General features: G+C 36.2%; 1 pseudogene across 1 annotated transcript; it reads left to right on the top strand.

Moving 5' to 3' along the window:
- Window positions 1–478: 478 nt before the first annotated feature.
- On the top strand, window positions 479–5,192 carry LOC143601383 (serine/threonine-protein kinase D6PKL2-like; annotated as a pseudogene). The gene is made up of 3 exons (XR_013147640.1): window positions 479–695; window positions 2,077–2,831; window positions 4,107–5,192. The product of XR_013147640.1 is annotated as a serine/threonine-protein kinase D6PKL2-like (transcript).

The following is a 5,192-nucleotide window of genomic DNA, read 5'->3' on the forward strand; positions in this document are numbered from 1 at the left end:
TAATTTTAACAATTCAGGCCCTGTTTGTTTTTGCCTCTTTTCTCTGAATAGAGGAAAACGTCTGATTCGGTCAGACGTAATCAGACGTGGGGCTGTTTGTTTTTTTTCTGGCATTAAGAGATTCAGCGTCTTGATTGCATCTGAACTAGTAAGAGCTTTTAGTGGGTCTGAAAACCTCTTAACCCAAAAAAACATACGTTTGTCTCCGGCCTCCATTAACTTCTAACCCGAAGACTAGGCTCCATCTCCGACGACTAGAGGTTCGTCTCTAGCCTCCACCTCTTAATGATTCAGATTTCAGACATTTGAACCACCTCTTAACATTCAGGTGTGGTATTCAGATTCAGACTTAAATCTCTAAAAAAAACAAACGGGATCTCAGATGTTTTTCTGTTTAAAACCAACCTGTCTAGAGTCGGAATGAATTAGATGTAGCCCCAAGTTAAATTATAAATTATAAAATAATATATAAAAAAATAATATGAAGAACGTGGCAAGCCTTTAACTTTACCCTCGAATCCTCAAATTTTGCTTCTCTCTCCTCAATTACACAATCACCCAACTCCCAATTTGCTTTCTCTTCTCTCTCTTCATTTGCACAATCACCCACCACAAATTTGGAACTCAGAGCTCACTCAACTACATCTGATTCTTGATCCAAACCCATAAAGTTTTGATCTTTATCAACTCTTCAGGTTTGTTCTGTGTTACACTTGGTGTTTTGATTGTTTCTGCAAGTGGGTCTCATCTGATTCTTGATTTAGGACTCACCAAAGCCTTAAAGTCTTGAACTTTGTTATGTTTTTTAGGCTACTTTTGTTTTATACTTTTGAAATAGAGTCTTTTGATTGTTGCTGCAAGTGGGCTTTGCTTTTCATGTGTTGTTGATTGATTGATTTTAGGATTAGGGTTTGTTTAAATGGAAGAGATGGTGGGTGAGATCTGTCTGCTTTTCACATACCCTTTTGCTTTTTTTTAACTTTTTTTTTCCTTCTTATTCATGTGTCTCTTCTTATCTTGTTGCTTTGATTGATAATTTGATATATAAATATATAAATAATATCATTTCATCAGTTTCTAAATTTATTTATTTGTTTCTTGATTAATTAATTAATTGGTGTCAGACACCTCATTCAGGATCTAGTTTGAGGTTGCAGTACTTGCAGTGTTGCATTTCTAATTTGAGGTATTATTTCTAATTTTGGGTTGTGGAAAATTTTAAATCTTGATGCCAGTGCTGATTTTGGTCTGCAAATTATTTCAACATTTTTTTGGTCCAATTTGATTTCAGTTCATAGTTTCTTGATTTGTTTGTTGATGGTGATTTAGTTTCTTGAACTTGTTTTTTTTAGATTTTGTAACTTCCTTAATGTGTTCTTGACATTTGATGTGCGAATCACTTCTGTGACAGTTTCTCTAAGTTTTACCATTTCTAGTTGTTTGAGATTTTGTAACTTTCTTAATTTGTTCTTGACATTTGGCGTGTAAATTACTTCGTGACATATTGCCTAATTTTACCATTTCTGGTTGTTTGATTTTGTAGCTTTCTTAATTTGTTCTTGGCGTTTCGTGTGCAAGTTACTTCCAAGACAAATTGCCTAATTTTTCCATTTCTAGAGATTTTGTAACTTTTTTTATTTGATTTTGACAGTGATTTGGTGTACAAATAAGTTTTACGATAAATTACCAAAATTTTAAATTCGTAACTTTATATTTCCATTTATTATTTCTTGATAATGATTCTGGTACGCATATAATATGAACCCATTTTAAGTTAGCAAGTTTTATGATAAATTAATAATGGTCGAAGTTAACTTGTTGTATGATTTTAGTAGACCACACGATCCTGTAAGAAAATCTTTTTTACCCAAAGCAACCCATTTCTTCATGAAGTAATCATAATATCAGGGTATATATGTATGATATATTTAACACTTTGTATGACCCTATTTAGATTTCCATCCATAGTTTATTAATTTTCTTTATTCGTTCAATATTTTCAATCTTTCTTTAAAGATTCACCTTTATATCTTCTTGTGAATCATTATTTTAATTAGTTCTATTTGCTTGTTGCAGATGTTTCAGTGGTTCTGAATCTCTTTTTGATCAAAAGAACTTTGCAAAATCTTAGAATATGGATTCAAAATCTGTTACCAAAAACGTTAGCAACAAAACACCAGGAGAAAATATTAGCAATTTAGAGCCAACAACTCCTACCAAATTCAATGAAAAAAAACCTGAACCAGAGCCCAAAAAGTGTCAAAAGAATTTAGAATCGTCCGATCAAGAAAAACCTTTAACGGGTCAAAAAGAAAATACCAGCGCAAGCACAAAAACGAGTGAAAAAACCGAGCTTGTTGAAAGTGGTAAAAGTAGTATGTGTAGAGGAAGTACAAGCACTGATGTAAGTGATGAAAGTAGTTTAAGTAGTAACATGAACAAACCCCATAAATCAAATGATTCAAGATGGGAGGCGATCCAAGCCGTTAGAATGAAAGACGGGGTTTTGGGTTTGAATCATTTTCAGTTGTTGAAACGATTAGGTTGTGGTGATATTGGGAGTGTTTATCTTTCTGAACTTAGTGGAACTAAATCTTATTTTGCAATGAAAGTTATGGATAAAGTGTCGTTAGAAAGCCGCAAGAAACTGTTGCGGGCCCAAACTGAACGGGAGATTTTGCAGTCGCTGGATCACCCTTTTCTTCCAACTTTGTATTCTCATTTTGAGACCGATAAGTTCTCGTGTTTGGTTATGGAGTTTTGCCCGGTGGTGATTTGCATACTCTTAGACAAAGGCAGCCCGGGAAGCGGTTTTGTGAACAAGCTGTAAAGTATGATTCTTTATCTCTTTCTTTTGTTTATCTTTTCGTTGTTTTTAGATTTATTATTGTTAGAGGTGGTGATTTAGGGGTCTAAACAAGACGAGTCGAGTCGACCCATGGCCTTGTTTCTCTAAGCTCGAGCTCGGCTCGTTAGTATTTTTTCAAGCTCGATATCCGTTCGTTTATTTTTTATTATTTAATTTATATTGATTAGTAATTATTTTCTTTATGTGTACTTTAATTAAAAGTTTATATATAACATAAGTTAGATAGTATGTATTATTTAGTTATTTCTATCATAATTTCATGTATAATAATAGTATTGTAAAAATATATTTAATATATTAAATAGAAGTTGTATAAATAATAGGCTTGTTTAGATTCACGAGCAAGATCGAGCTCAATAAGGGCTGATCTCAACCCAAAACATGCTTTGTCCAAAACTTTACTCTTAATGGATAATTACTGTTTCAAGTATGATTATGAAATAATATTATTAAAGTCACAAAAAAACGCACATCCAAACATTCTTATGGTAGTTACGGGTCACAGTTCTCTTTTTGGTATGTGGATGGTTTATAGTTTTCTTTCCTGCTATTATTTGTGCATGTGGTAGTTAGAGGCGGCAAAGTGGACATGTCAAACATGTTTGTTAACATGTCGGATCCGTAACTTTTTTACGAGTCGGGTCTTTTTGTTCAAAACTTTATACTATTTAATTAGCAGTCCAATTTTTTTGAATAAAATGATTTACAAGCTTTCAGTTTATGCATTAACAGTGCACCTTACTGAGGTGGCAGTTTCTGGCAGGACCTGAAACATGACACCAGACGAAACAAAATAATTAGGTTTTGGGTTTTTCTTATCAATCAAATTTAATAAACGGGTAGTATCCGGGTTGCCTGTTTAACCTAGGTCGATACGCGTACCTGTTGAATATAACATTTCGACCTGACAACCCATTTACGACACATTAACCCGTTTGTTACCACCTGTTTGACACATTTAGAACCTGATTACTGCCTGGTTACAACTTACCAACCCGTTTTACTCATTTCTATAAATTGGTTTACCAGGTCGTGTTCGGGTTACACAATTTATTGTGTTCCGGTTGGATACATGGACCGTGCCCGGGTTCAACTCCCCAACCTGTCATATGCCCGTTTGATTTTCAACCTGCTTGTTTGACCACATACCCGTTTGAGATAGAAATAACCCGAATCAGCCCGTTCATAAATATATCTATTCTTGTATAGTTTTTCTAATATCAAACTTTTATTGCAGGTTTTATGTTGCAGAAATTCTCCTTGCAATGGAATACCTCCACATGCTCGGGATCATTTACCGCGACCTAAAACCGGAAATCGTTTTAGTCCGAGAAGACGGCCACGTAATGCTCTCGGACTTTGACCTTTCACTCCGTTGCTCGGTGAGCCCGACACTTATCAAATCAGCATCTCTCGACACTGACCCGCTCAGAAAATCTTCAAACTATTTCGCCCAACCCGCATGCATGGAGCCACTTCATGTATCCAACCGTCATGTGTGGTCCCCACATCATGTTTCTCTCCCAAATTCTTCAAGAGCAAATCCAAAAAAGAATCAAAAAGTTCAAATTCTAAACAGAAAACAAAGCCCGAAATCCGACACCAAGTCACTCCGTTACCGGAGCTCATGGCGGAGCCCACCGGGGCCCGTTCCATGTTGTTTGTCGGGACCCACGAGTATTTAGCTCCCGAGATTATTAAAAACGAGGGGCACGGTAGCGCGGTTGACTGGTGGACTCTCGGGATATTTTTGTATGAATTATTATTCGGTAAAACGCCTTTTAAAGGATCGGGTAATCGGGCCACTTTAATGAATGTGGTGGGTCAACCGTTGCGGTTTCCCGAGTCACCGGTGGTTAGTTTTGCGGCCCGTGATTTGATTAGAGGGTTGTTGGTTAAAGAACCACAATATCGGCTGGCATATAAACGAGGAGCTACTGAGATTAAGCAGCATCCGTTCTTTGAAGGCGTTAACTGGGCTTTGATTCGGTGTGCTAGCCCGCCTGAGATCCCGAGACCGGTGGAGTACGAGCGGGTGTCAGCGGGACCAGTGGTGGATTGTGGTGAGAAAAAAGGGACGGCGGTGGCGGGTGCGGCTGCAACACCGGAGAAGAAGGGAGCTGATAATTATCTTGAATTTGATTTCTTTTGAATATTATTTTTTTTCTTTTTGTAATTGTTGATTTGATTTTATTTTTTTGTTGTTTTAAACTTGATCCGATTGTTGTCGTATAGTATTATTGGCTCTATGTGAAGAACACTTGCAAAGTATGTTGTATTGAAAAAGATGATACTTTGTGCAAATTGGTAAATTTGTTGTGTT

Source organism: Bidens hawaiensis, unplaced genomic scaffold (genome assembly GCF_021521415.1).
Source record: "Bidens hawaiensis isolate Kalapana, Puna unplaced genomic scaffold, B.hawaiensis_p1.1 tig00056171_1, whole genome shotgun sequence".
In the NCBI taxonomy this organism is placed as follows: domain Eukaryota; kingdom Viridiplantae; phylum Streptophyta; class Magnoliopsida; order Asterales; family Asteraceae; genus Bidens; species Bidens hawaiensis.